The sequence below is a fragment of the Dicentrarchus labrax genome, unplaced genomic scaffold (genome assembly GCF_905237075.1).
Source record: "Dicentrarchus labrax unplaced genomic scaffold, dlabrax2021, whole genome shotgun sequence".
Taxonomy (NCBI): domain Eukaryota; kingdom Metazoa; phylum Chordata; class Actinopteri; family Moronidae; genus Dicentrarchus; species Dicentrarchus labrax.
Window position 1 is genome coordinate 5,057,193 of NW_026136709.1, and position 12,063 is coordinate 5,069,255.

At 42.5% G+C, this 12,063-nt stretch overlaps 1 long non-coding RNA gene across 2 annotated transcripts in view; it reads right to left on the bottom strand.

Moving 5' to 3' along the window:
* Positions 1–12,063, bottom strand: part of LOC127369474 (uncharacterized) — a 13,204-nt gene continuing 1,141 nt past the window's right edge. The window contains exons 2-4 of one of the 2 annotated variants that reach the window (XR_007886078.1): positions 5,365–5,468; positions 2,258–2,516; positions 1–910 (exon numbers count right to left, since the gene is read on the bottom strand). This is a non-coding gene — a long non-coding RNA (uncharacterized LOC127369474). Of the gene's footprint in view, positions 2,517–5,364; positions 5,469–12,063 lie in introns of both variants that reach the window. The other variant, XR_007886077.1, reaches the window with a different exon arrangement.

The following is a 12,063-nucleotide window of genomic DNA, read 5'->3' on the forward strand; positions in this document are numbered from 1 at the left end:
TTAATGCTTTAAGATCCATTTATGTTAATAGCAGTCATGTGAAGTATGTTGACTTGAACATGTTCGCTAATTATCACATTCATTTGCTGAATTAATGACCTCTGGCATTGCAGGTTGTGTTTAATATATCACGCTGATTACAATGAGGATGGGAGGCAGCTCAAGTGCTTCTACATTATATTGAGGAGCTGAATAAGCATATTTTAACACAAATTCCATGTCTCCCAATTAACTTGTGCATAGATAATACTGTTAAGACACCTTAAAAAGCTGAAAAGTGAGGAGTTCAGCTCGAGGTTGGAGCAGTTTGGGCAGCAGTAATTCGCTACAGCTCCATCTGTATTCAGCAGCCTTGGTCTTGTGGCTTTGAGTAAACTCTGGAAGAATGATTCAGTGTGGTAATGCACTGTGTTTGACCGTGTGTGCTGCCTCCAGTCTGCGTCAATGGACTCAAAGTGAACTGGGCAATTGCTGATAATGTTAATAAATGAGTTGCTGGAAGTCAGTGGAACGTGTTTAGCGCTATGTTTGTATGCAGCTGCATCGTAGGAGGTCTACGCGCCGTTGATTGGAAGCAGAGCTGGGTCAGGAGGGGCTCACAACACAATGGAGCATCCAGAATTAGTCCCCGAGCTTCCTGCTGTCCCCCGTCACGTTGTTTACATGGAACACAGAGTAGTGGTGAGGAGCAGTCGACCAGGCGCATGAATTATAAATCTGACACAGATGACACCCTCTCCAGCTCCTTCCTACAGCGTGCAGCGCCGGAGCAAAAATAATGAGGCAGGGACGGGCCCCCGAGAGTTGCGGACTGGGCCTTTAACTTCATCCTTGAGCGACTCCTTGCCGCAGACCTCCAGCGTTGCACAGAACAGCACAGAGAGGTTAGATTCCACTCAGGATCAACATGCTGAAAAACAACAAACGCTTTTAGTCCTCTTGGCTCAACTCCTGCGCTCAGTCTTTACCTCTAAAGAGTGCTTGCATTGGAGCTCAGCAAAAATAACACTGTGTCATATTTCCCTCGCCCAAAGTGATTTAATGTTCAATTGAGCCTGAAAAAGGCGAATGGTTTTGTTTTGATACACTCACGGCACACCTCTCTCCCACTTACTCCTTCCCTATGCTGTACCTCCCTGTGTCTCTCTGCTTGTTTCTTTGTCTTTAATTCTGTTTTCTCTCTTTGGCTCTGTTTCTCTCATATTTCTGCATGAGACCAGGGAACATTTGCCAAGAATATCCCTTGGAGCAGAACACACAGGTAAGCCTTTCTACGTGCAATTCAATGGGACTTATGTAACATTATCGTAAGTGCCTTTCATGCCATCGGCTCCCACTCCACTCCTACAGAACCCATCCATTAAAATAAAGTAAGAAGTAAGTAAGACATATGAGTTGTTTCCTGCATCTAAAGTAAAGTTTTCTCTGCTATAGGCAGAGGCCAGGGAGTATGTGGAACAGCTGGGTGTAGGAATGGGTGCAGATAAGTTGACACTATAATTTGTCACTGGAAAGGTTTTGTGTAAAGCTAACAGTGGCCGCTGTGAGTCCTCAGGGTGGAGAGAGAGTTCCTCAAACCCTGAACAACATGTCAAGAGAGGGAGGGAACCTGCTGAGGAATCCCAACCATGTCTACTCTGTGTGTGCATGTGTGTGTGTGCACTCTCCATCAACCTTCGTCACTCATCCATCTCTCACGCCTGTTAGCCCCCACAGAGCGAATCATACTGCTAATGTCTCTTCTGGGAAGGACGGTTGTCGTTGTGTGTGTCTGTGTGCGCATGCTGACCTGTGTGAGGGAGTGATAATGGAGACTATGGCATGCACTTGAGAGTAAATCATAACTTCTGCCTTCGTACCATCTGTGAAAAGCAGCCGGCACGAGAAGGGCTACAGGTTTTAGTTCAACAAACATGTTATCATCACCCTCAGCTATTTTGGAATTCCTTTTGAGTTTTGATAGGAAAGACTTTACAGACATTCTGCAATCCTGTGGTTTTGGTCAGTTTCAATGTTCCCTCTCTGCCTCTTGTTAACTGAACCACTGCTCTGCTTACCCACTGGACAATGAATAAGGAGAGGCCCACTGTAGTAGACTAGATGGAGAGGGTTTCTCAGAGAGAGTATAAGTTTTACAGCTCACTCGAGTTAGGGTTTTTTTTGTCTTCTCTCCAGCGCCTTAGTGATTGTGAGAGACCCTGTTTGTGGCTCCAGCTGTGAGTTATCTCATCCCATGTCAGTGGCCCAGCATGCTCACCATCGCCCCTCTGCTGGATTAGCAAGGGGAGGAGGGTGAACTGGGGGTTGATGGGTAGAGATGGGTGCCTGGTACAGGTCAGGGCAGGACTTGCGTCATCCTTCTCGGTACACAGATCATCAGCTTTAAAGCGGTTGGTTGACTCATATCTTGCTTACTTCTGATGGTACCTGGCCTTGCAAGTAGTTTTGGTTTGCTTTGATTTCTGCCTCTTCCACAAAAGAGAGCCAAAGTGAGAGAGGACGTTCTGAGTTTTGTTCTAGAAGTAAAAAGAGAAAACAAATTAAAATTCATAATGACATTTGTAATAGTGCAAATGAATAAAAATCCAGCCTTTCAACATGACCTTGTTCAATACCACTCAATAACATACAGCTTACTTGCCCAGTATGTTGTGTGGTTCCAGCTTTATATCTAGATAACGATGGTTCTTTTTCTCTCATATTTCATTCATTTATTAACCTTTAACAAACACCATTTCCCACAAGCCAAGACCTTTGGTGGTTAAACTCACTATCTCCACAGAATGCGAGTCAAGTGGCCTTGGCTTGTCCAGACATGCCAGTAACAACAACAGGACTGAGAGGGCCAGAAGGACACAAAGTCGGAAAGATAACACAGTTCCAGTGTAACATTTAGGATGATCTACTGGCAGAAATGGAATATAATATTCATAGGTATGTTTTTATTTGCATAAAATCACTGAAAATAAGAGTCACAGAAAATTGTGTTTGCATTACCAAGTTTTACGAGCAGTTATTCTAATGGTTGCAATCTGTATCTGTACTGGGAATGGGTGGGGTTTAAACTGAAAGTGGGTGGGACTAAGCAGAAGTTATATGGGTTGATCAGATAGCAGATTGCTATATTTATTAGAAAACTGTTAGAATTGAGCTTCAGAGCTATTTTTTACTTCATTTATTTTTAAAGTCGCTGTATTTATTGTTTTATTGTTTATTAGAAAACAGATGATGACACATTTTAAGCTGATGATACTCGTACTCATAAGAAGTACATTGCCTGTACCGGATGCTGTTTTCAACTGAGTACTCTAACCCAAAAGAGAAACCTTCAACAGATTGCGTTAGCTAGAGGAACAGTGGCTAGTTAAGGACTTTGACTGTCTAAATAAAATGTGATTAGAATTTGGTTTGTAGTGTTTAAAGCATTGAAACATTTTTACAGCAACGTGTCTTTCCAGAAACAATGTCTCAGTTTCTTACTGGAACAAACAAACCATGTTTATAGAAACTGTTACTTTGGTGGATAATGGTTCAAATGAACACAGTTGACAATGTGGATCATTCATAGTGACACATTCTCTGGAAAGACACAAATTACAAAATCATAAAACAAAAGTGGCTACCACAAGAGTTAAGTGAGACAATGTGGGGTGTTTTGTAACACGGGGAACAAACCCTTTAAAAACTCAGCAGTCACCTTTATATCATCCACCACTTGGCCATGAAATAATGCACTTTCTCTGCATTGTCAGACTGGTAATTAGGCTAGCTGTGGTGTAATTACACATTACTGCAAACTCACAAAAACTTTTTGCAGATTGGAAACACTGGGCTGTCGACACGATAAGCCTGTACTTTCCCTCTGGCACTCTTCCATCCTCCTTCCCTCACTTTTCCATGTCTGGCTCACTGGGGCTGTCTGAGTGTCTGCTGCACTCCAGTCAGATCCCATGAGAAATCGGGGACAGCCTGTATTGCTGCTCTGACCGGTGTGTGTGTGTGTGTGTGTGTGTGTGTGTGTGAGAGAGACTGGGATTGTGTGTTTTGCCATATAACAGCCCAGTGATACTTAGGAGCAAGGAGGACTGCAAACAACACACTGGGATGGCAAAATACACACAGAGTGATTCACTGAGTTGTCTACCAAGTCTGGCAAGTATCCTCCGAAAGAGCAATCCATCTGAGTGCACATACTCCGAGTAGATCTGTCATCCAAAAGATTTGTGTGGTGAAATGATGTAAACGTAACGATTTATGAAGGACTGTTTTGTGGAGTGGGATTCAGTATCCTGGCTGCAGATGGTTAATGTGAATTGGATCACCATGACTCTGCTATTACCCCCCTATATTTCATCTGTAAAAGCTCAGAGGACGACAGCCGTCAGTCACGGCGACTTTCTCATGGGGCGTCCCTCTGCAAAGTGTACTGATGTCATCCCTGGCATGAGCAGCCCCAGTGTGGACATATCAAATCAGCCATGATGTGTGCATGAAAGCACTTATCTGTATGACTCATATACTAAACAGAGGTCAAATATCTAGCCCATAGGCATCACATGTTCACAAGACATTATATCTTATCTAATTCAGATAATGGAAGGCATATTGTTGCTTTCAAACAATGTGACGGGTCACAGAGAGAGCAGCCGGCTAGTGCCCTGTGTTTTATCAGTTCTCTGTTGGTTCCAGGTGTGATCTGATGTGTGAGCAAAAACACCAAATTGCTCCTCACCCGGAGCCGCAGCAAAAGGCTAAAAACGGTACAATGAAACCGGGAAGTTTTCTCTTAGTGGGGTCTAGTGACCTTGCAGGCTCCTTAAGGAGATCTCAGGCTGGCAACAGCAGTACAGCAGAGGGGTGGATTAATTTCATTTACCAATTAGCGCAAAGAGAGAATGGGTGTATCATTACTTCATTGGTTCCACTCCCACCAATTATTTCACTTTTAAACAAGCAGCTTAAACCAGATTAAATGAAATCTTAGTAAAGCAAAGAGGAGAGGCTGATGAGGTCCGCAGCCAGATGGCTCACGGTTTTGCAGTGCTTGGCTAAATATCTGAGATCCACAGAAAACAAGCAATTAACTACAAGGATTGTATTGATGCAAACTGCTTCCTCAGTGCACTGCAGTCTTTTTTTTTCTTAAGCCATGCTCAAAGGGCCGTTCCATTGACAGAAAGCTGCTCGATGGAATTTCTTAAGGCAAATAAACGTAACAAATGTTAAAGCTTAACAGCTATTCTCGACATAGCACTTTCTCCGCCCACAGAAGCAGAAATTAGACCAGAGTGCAATGACAGCGCAAGGCAGGCTACTGAACACTTCTCATCGCTCTTTCTCACTGGGAATGGAATGTGTTCATACCTTACAGCATGGATCCAAACGTTTTATTGTCTGCGTACTCCCACCACAGATGAGTTCAAGTAACTCTCCAGTGACACCATCCGTCATGTTCCAAATGTCTTCTTCTGAAATGATTTTAAACAGGATATTATTTCATTATTTATTATATAAAAGTTGACATTTCTTTTTACATACAAGACGTAATGATCCTGCAGTTGTTTAGGCTTGATCTCTTTTATCAGTGGGTCTGGTGAAGTTTTCAGTTGTACTACTGTACTATTTCACCCATTTGTCCATTATGTTTATTTAAGCCTCCCTGCTAACATGCTAACTAGTTTTCACACAGACACTCAGCTGCAGCACAAGGTGTGTGTGTCTGCAGTCAGCCCACGTTAGAGCCAGTAGTTTATTGGTTATTGTGACAACTAGAGCTGATAAATTGGCTGGGCCGATATATAAGCTGATATTGAGGGTGAGGCTGTTGACAAACACTGTCTCCATTACGTAAATTGTCTTCCAGAAAGCGGTGACAAGTGTAGTTTTCAGTTGTTTTCCTGTATTCTGAAGCGCAGCATCACAACAATTTGTTATCTTGTTCTTGTTCCTGTGTTTATTTTAGTAGCTGAGCTACTTTCCAATCTTTCCAGGGCTCTGTCAGTTCACTTCTTCATTCACTACTCCCTCATGTAATAGACTGTCAGTGTATTCTGTAGTGAGCAGTAAAGTGAAATTTCGGACACTTATAAATGATCATCATTTTACATCATGACTGACAGTGTAATAATACAACACATTGTATTGTTTGATCTTTAGCAGAACAAAGTGAACACACTGGACACTGATGTTTCTTGTTCCATTTTTTGCTGCATAAATTTCACACTTTCACACTTAAATAAGGTGTTAGGCAGTAGGTGCACTATATGGTACAGTGGTTACCAACCTGGGGGTCGTCAAAGCTTTACAGGGGGTCATTGTGTCTTGATTTTAAGGGGTGTAAGAAAACTTTAAAAAGCACAGTAGTTCATTCCTTCCTGTGAAGAAAACTAAATGAAATTGTTATTTCTAAAGTTTGGATTATCATTTAATATCTAAACTATGAACACCTGAGCACAAGCTATATTGACATAGCCTTCACTCTCTGATAAACAGCCTTGTCTTGCATTAGGAATGTATGCCATTTTTACTACTTAAAGCTAATAGAACAATGGTGTCAGGGAGAAGGATTGTTAAAAATAAAAAACACAATACAGACAGATGAATGTATGATAAGTTACTAAAAATATCAGAAAAAGTCCTGCAGTTATTGTGTTCACTATTTGGGCTAAATTGCCAGTTTATCAGTTTTTCTATATTGTTATTGTTATTGATTGAATACAATATGAAATATCCATAAAATATGTCACTGAGTCAGGGGGCGTCAGTTTACTCGATGATAGAAAAGGGCTCCCTCAAGGAAAAGGGTTGGGAACCACTGATAGAGTAAACAGGGAGTGATGTGGCCACACCCACTGTATCCCTAGCAACTGCAGAAGTAGCCCCTGGGATACTGCTTAAGGGGATTTCTGGGAACTGTAGGAAGTAATTTGCTGAGTAGAAATAGCCAGTTTTAATCCCAAAATAACTTCTGGAATGCTAGAGTCTTTGGGTTCACTATATGATAATTTGATTTAATGATTAGCATAGACTAAAATGGGAAAGTCCTCATTCAACGTCACTGCATTTGTACCTTCCTGGTTTGTAGAGTGACCTTGGGTCAAAATCAATTTTAAAATTCTTTAAAAAACCTTTAATATTTTAGTTAATAACATACTTGCATGGTTCATATTTATCTAAAAACTGCATTTAATTAGCTTATAATCAAAGTAAGTTGTGAAACACTGGGGGCTCAGTAGGGGCCCATGGCTCACTTCTTGCCCCATGGCCTGCCAGCGGGTTAATCCAGCCCTGGTGGGAGAATATTTCATTTGAACAGGTAGATAATAAAAAGATGAACATCATGCAATTTCCAAAAGCAACTCCACTAAACAATATGAACACAGTTGTCTTCATGAATCCGGATCAAGGTGGATCAAAGTGAATCTCTGCATCAACACGAGGCAGCTGTTCACACCATGGGTTCAGAGGTGAGGGGGCTTTACATGATCCTCATGTGTTGAGGGTGGCCTGCGTGCCCTCTTCCCCACAGATCTCTCACCTTATAACAATAACCACAATCCACGGCCGGACCAAAACACAAAAAAAATCCCCGGTCGGCCCCTCAGATCTCCTGAGCAGATGCCTGTGGGTGGTGCGATACCGCCAGGGAGGCTCAGACCTCATACAGTCAAGCCCTCTCCACATCTGTCCTGAGTTACGGTAGGCACTTTACTCCGTCAAAACCCAGCTGTTTAGGGATTTGCTTTGTTGGTGTAGAGCTGGTTTGATCACGGCTGTGTTACGTGGGAAGAGGCCTTAAAATCATATTTGAGAGGATTCAGTGCTTCTGTGTGTGTGAGCATTGGACTGTACGTGTTCGATAATGCCTTGAATATCATTGCTTTTTCCCCAAATTACTCTGATGTTCCAGCTAGTTGCTGACCGGTTGCTGTGGGATCACATCCTAGGAAAATAAAAGCTTTCCGGAGGAAGAAACTGAGTAGATTAGATAACCAGTGTTGGGATATGATGTAATGACCTCACTCCTTTTCAGCGTATTTGAAACGTGATCATTTCGTACATGTGATGGGTGAATGATGCGTTTTGTTTTCAAATGAGTTGCGTTTTCAGACATTTTGTTATAGACAGACAACAGTGTGAGTGAGCAGTAAACAGGGAGCACATGTTCATAATCACTGCCCAACAATAGCCCAAATGTTGACAATGGTTTCCTGCTGTTGATTCACAGTTTCATTTGAGGCGGTGGTGACGGATAGAGGAATGTAACACAGAATCAGTTTTGTGTTTACGTTACACTGTGGTGCAATTGTTTGGGTTCAGGGCAGCTTCTGTGGCTCTGTGAGATAGATTCAGAGGATGCAGTGACCACTGGATACTCTGGCGTTCCTAAAATAATCCTAATTATAGGTCTGCAGATGGATTCTGATGGGAAATGAACAATTTTGGTCCACGAGGCCCACAAATGCGCAGTTATTATAGCCGAGCCAAGTTTAGCACATTCTTTCTGTATGAAAGAGCATCCAACTTTTGAAATCAGCTAGACTACAAGCATAAAATCATTCTTTGGCATTGTCTTTGAGAGCGAGCCACCAAGGTGATATTAAACAAAATACATCTGGAAATGGTTTCATGACCTCTGAATCATTCAAACAACTTTTCTTTTTATTGTTGTCAAGAAGAAAGTTATTTGTTAGAAGAGAGCTCAAAACAAATGCCGAGCCAGCTCCTGGATGACCGGTAGCCGTAAATTAGTCCAATCACAGAAAGGAGGGTGTTTGCCAGGTGGCAGTGTAGTACCCTGATGGTAATCTGTCTGGCCCATGCCAAGCTTTAAAAGGTGGCCACACTCCCTACATTAGGATTGCTACAATTACAGCCTTCCAAAGCCCATTACCTGGCGATCTATTTAAAGCTACTGCAGCAAGCCTCTTTCTACGGCCACCTTTGATGTGAGCCTCACCTCAGTGGAGGTAACTTATACAATACACCATAGACACTGATTGGATATAATGATAGGGGCATAGTCTTTTCAGACAGGGTCGTAGTTACAGTTGAGGACACTGAGTTCATGTACTCTGTTTTCTTTTCCATTTTCCTGTAATTTGGGAATTTTTGCTACCTGGAGTTGGACTTGACATTTTAAAATCCTTCCAGGCTTTTTTAGATTCCATACCTTTAACTTTGACTGCTTATTATTAGCCCTAAAAAGTAAAATTTCCACTAACGGCTGTATGGAGCAGGATATTAAAGTGTATTGAGAGCTTTGGGAAGGAAAATAAAATATGAAGTAGGAGCTAAATTAAGAAATTAAATACAAACAAAACTCTAAATGAGCTGAATGTTTTACAACGGCTGACTAATTATCTAATTACTATAATGTTTTTAGACAATAAACTCATTATGTAAGGTCAATACTATTGTCATACTTCAATATCTCAATATTGAACGTGCTGCAAGTGATATTTTGTTGTTAAAATAGGTATTAAATAGCTCTACATTCCAGCAGCCATTACTGATATTGAGTGTGCAGTCTGTAACATGGGCCTCCCAGTCCTTCCTTTCTGTAGTAAACAGAAAATACATTTTCTGGTATCCTTTTCCCACTTCATCTAATCAGGATAGAGACATCCACAAAAAGGCGGTCCTAAAGAGCAGGAAGAAGATTTGTGGTGACATGGGGAGGGGGGAGCTGACTGCTCACTGAAAGACTAGAAGTTAACCAACATGCCGATTTCACTTACAGCACCTTCAAGCTATAGCTCGGGGACGGTTAGCTTGGCTTAATGTAAGACCCCTTCTATCCAAAGGAATTCGCCTACCGCCCCTTCTAAAGCTCACTAACGCGTTATATCTTGTTTGTTTACAGAAAAAGTAAAAAGGACAAAAACTATTTCTTGGCCGGGTGCAGTGACTAGCTTTAGAGGGGCTTTTCTGGGAATGTTTTACTTTCAGACTGAACGAGGCTAGCTGCTTCCCCTTGTTTACGGTTTTTATGCTAAGCTACGCTAACTGTCTCCTGGCCATAGCCTAATTTTCTAAATACATATATACATATATTGTGTGGCTTTTTGCCCCTGGTGACAGGACAACTCAAGATGGACAGGAAAGAGGGGAGAGAGATGCAAAGGGCCACAGGTCTGACTCAAACCCATGACCGCTGCAGCAAGGACCCAGCCCTGGCACATGGTACGCCTCCACCAGGTGAGCTACCAGGGTACCCTATAACTTAATCTTAACAGACAGATATGAGAGTGGTAGCCTCTTCTTGTGTAACTTTAACTCACAAAGGATGAGTTATGTGTAAGCAAATGCAGAGGAGCCCGAGGAGGATTGTCAAGCTTTAAACCAATTGAAAAGCAGTTTGTGCAAAATGGACTGCAAATCCATCAAGATGTCCCCGATATTTTAGTTTAGTTTTCATGCATACAAAATGTAGCTACGTATAAGAAATTGCCCAGGCTCAGCTTCTGTAATTTCTTGCACTGTAAGAACTCCAGCTACTGCCATGAATATAGTGCAACTCTTAAGATTCATGAATTCATGTAAAGTTTTCTCCCAGGTTGGTATTGCTCACTGACTAGAGCAGCAGAGAGACATCCACAGACCCCCCACCCCAACCCCCACCCCACCCACCCACACACACACCTCTCTCTCACCTACATAGACAAAATGTTACCAGAGTTCTGGGGAATTGGGGAGCGGCAACTGCAGCAGCCCACAGCGGGCAGCGCTGCTCACCCAGCTCACAAACGCTCAAACTCAAAACCGCAACTGGCAAACGGAGCGGTGACATCAGCGTCTCTGCACCACATTTCAGTGCGTTGCATATGAGCTGCATATGTACGGCACAATTGAAAACAGACACGGCCACACTGTTGGGTGCAGTGCAGCACAGGCACTCTATGAACACAGGGAGCAGCAGAAGTGTTGACCTTCACTGATACTGAGCAGATGCCAGTTAAGTCACAGGCCAAATTAAATGATATGCCTTTTCCAAACTACTGTAACACAGCAGTTATGGTATCTTATATCACTCCCATTGTTCTTGTCAGGTTCCTCTCACTTTTCTCAGGTTCTCATTGTCTTAAAATGCCACACAGTCCAAAGTCATAACCTCTGCTGTCTAAACATTTCACTCCGTTGGCCAAACTGTGTACAAGCGCCACAGGAAACTACAACAACACTGACTATCAAGTCATTATAGATGTTTTTCTCCTTATACTAGTGGCCACAGGATATGTAAAGTCAACAAATGGAACAATGGCTAGCGTTACAGGAAAGGAGATAATGATCGAGTAGGTAATTCAAAGTTAGGCTGACTGAATGTAAACATGATCATTATTGCTGCAACTATTGCCATGGGGACACATTACCAGCTGTGAGTGGACAGGCGAAGCGGCTGCTGCACACGAATCAGGGGATGTATTTCAGTGGTCAGATACTGCCGTCCACTGAAATGATTCCCACTGTGGGAATACAACAGCCAGGTCCAACAGGAGCCTACCAGCCTCCCTTAGTTTTCAGTTATATGCAACATCTGTGTCAATATTATGGAGGTTTTAGGGTCTTCTGTTCTTTTAAAGAGGTGGAAAGGGTGTACAACTTTCAGCTCTGAAGGCCTGCAGACAGACGGGTGTAAAGTAAGTTTTGGCAAACTGTACAGGAGAACCAAAACAAAAAAGTGGCCCAAAGTTTCACTAACTGCTGTAAATAGCTTTTTATAATAACAAAGCCTGCGTGAAGTAATTTTCAGCAGATACATGTGTAAGAGTTCATTTTCACTTTCATTATTTAGAGCTGCAACTACTGATTCACTAACAAAGACCATGTCGGTGAGGAGATGGAATGGTTTATTGAATATAATGGATAATGGTGAACCGATATAATAAACTGTAGGAGGGATGAAGAGATGTAGGGTGAGGGGTTGGGGGTCGAGGGATGAATGGGGGTCAGGGGAGGAAGGGTGAGGGATGAAGTGAGGGAGAGTGGGGGAGAAATCAGGTTTGTGGATGGATGGATGGATGGATGGAGGAGCTCAGGCGAGAAGATGGGAGGGAACCGTGT